At 33.2% G+C, this 2432-nt stretch overlaps 1 pseudogene; it reads left to right on the forward strand.

Annotated features, from left to right (window-relative positions):
* The first annotated feature begins 379 nt into the window (after window positions 1-379).
* LOC131176912 (flavonol sulfotransferase-like) lies at window positions 380-1425 on the forward strand (annotated as a pseudogene).
* Window positions 1426-2432: the final 1007 nt, after the last annotated feature.

Below are 2432 nucleotides of genomic sequence, written 5' to 3' on the forward strand. Positions count from 1 at the left end.
CATATTAGTATTATTATTTTAGATTTTTTGTTCTTTATATTTATCTTAGTATTTGATTCAAATTCAAATTTATAAATTTAAATTCATGAATGTAAATACAACATTATTCAAAATTATAAAATAAAATTATAGATTAATTACGATAAAAATTAACTTGTTATCTTTTGGGTATCTTTTGGGTAAGATATTTTAAATTTAAGGAAAAATTTTATTTAAATCTGATTCATCATGAATATAAATATATAGGTCCACCACATATAATGTGTTCTTAGAGAATGATAGATTTAGTTTAGATAAAAATTTTCAAATTAGCCCTAATCATTCATGTGCTTTTTTCCTATATAATAGATGTAGTCCATATGAGTTTTTTCATAAATGATTCTTGAGAGTTGAGGGTATTTGCTTTCATTAATGGAACCATCTTCCATTTTATCCAATAAAAGTGAGGCTCCTGTTTCAGGAACCAACGCATCTTCAACAAATCATACAAAGTATAAGGAGATCATCTCAACCCTTCCTCGAATTGAAGATAGATGGCTTCAATCTCAGCAACTCCATGAATACCAAGACTTTTGGTGCGGTCAAAATATACTTGAAGGCATCATGTCTGCACAGGAACACTTCAAAGCTCAACCTCATCGATATTTTCACTATGGCAACATCCAAAATCTGGAACAACTTGACTTAAAGCCCCGCTTTTCATTGCTCGACAAGAAAACGTTTTAGCTATTCCTCTACAAATCCTTTGCTTTCGAGCTTCCACATGATGTTGTGCCCTTTATTGAAGTTTTATCATTCATTGACATTACCAAGCAGAGACCTCGAACTTCCACTTTTGTCCACTCACATGCCCTACACTTCCTTGCCCAAGTCCATTGTAGAGTGTAAGTGTAAAATTATTTACATCTTCGTGATCCCAAGGATTTGTTTATTTCATTGTGGCACTTTACCGTAAGTTAAGAGGTACAAGCGCAGTAAACCTTTCCATTGGAGGAGGCATGTCGAAATTTTGTGAAGGACTCAACTCGCGACCCTTACTAGGATCATATTTTGGGTTATTGGAAAGCAAGCCTTCAATTTCCTGAGAGAATGCTCTTCATCAAATATGAAGATCTATAAAATGACAACTTCTCCTATGTCAAGAGAATGGCAGAGTTCATAGGTTGCCCTTTCTCCATGGAAGAAGAAAGGCAAGGATCAGTGCAAAAACTCATCAACTTGTGCAGCTTTGAAATTCTTGGCAATTTGGAGGTGAATAAGAGTAAAAAGCACACTTCTGCAGCAGGACCTTTCAGAATGGAAAACAATGCATTTTTCAGGAAAGGTAAGGTTGGTGATTGGAAAAACCATTTGACAGCTGAAATGGCAGCTCGAATTGACCAAATAACTGAGCAGAAATTCAATGATTCTGGCTTGGCTTTCTGATCTCCATAAAACATCTCTGTTTGTCATAATTTGTGTGTTTTAAGGATCTGGTTCTTCCATCTACACATGTACTTCTTATGGTTTAGAAGGCTTGCTCTTTCAATTAAAAAAATGTCAAATTGATCCCTCTTTTGTAATAAATCTAAGCGTGTTTTTGGTAATCTAAGTGAAGGCATGCACTTGTCTTTGTTTGCAAATAAAATTTGATTGTTAAGCCTGTCCAACTCGAAAACAATGCATTCTTTAGGAGTTAAGCCTGAGACGGCAATGCAAATTGATCACAAACAGATAAATGGACCCTCATAACAAAAATGACAAATTAAAACAAATGAAATATCTAATTAAAAAAATTTCCTTTTCGGTAGCAGTTTATATTCTACAGTAGATAATCTGCAAACCACCTATCAACCATGGCAAGGCATTGCATAGGTTTGTATTCGAGCCGTGACTGCTCCTGCTCATGATCAAGAAAATATTAAAAAAAAAAAGAGGAAATTTTTCTTTATAGCTTTTGTTAGAGTTCATAAGTATGTATGAAGGAGAACGGCAAAGCCTTTACTTGCCTTAACAAACAGCTGCATACGCTAAAATGTAATTGTTCTTCGAATACATAGTTACATAGCTGCAGCAAAATTGATTACAAAGTTAATTTCAAATGATCATGAAATAGAACATGGAAATGAAATAATTACATGGAAGTAAATTTGCAAAATCATAATCAAAAGTTCAATCAAAACCAACCTCGCAATTTGACTATTGATTTAACCATGGACGCCAATCATCTTTAATAGTTAAATTTAGAGACTTTATCCATTGTTGTGATGATAATGATTATGAGGGGTTTGAAACATCTAACAGCAGCGAGGAGAATGATTTTGATGTGAGAAAAAAAAAAAAAAGAAAGAAAATGAACTTAGCGTATAATCCAAGGTGTAATCATAGTACTTTTGAGTTTAAAGTAGTAATGATATTTAAGAATGTCCAACAATTTAAAGATTGTATATCAA

Source organism: Hevea brasiliensis, unplaced genomic scaffold (genome assembly GCF_030052815.1).
Source record: "Hevea brasiliensis isolate MT/VB/25A 57/8 unplaced genomic scaffold, ASM3005281v1 Scaf269, whole genome shotgun sequence".
Classification (NCBI taxonomy): domain Eukaryota; kingdom Viridiplantae; phylum Streptophyta; class Magnoliopsida; order Malpighiales; family Euphorbiaceae; genus Hevea; species Hevea brasiliensis.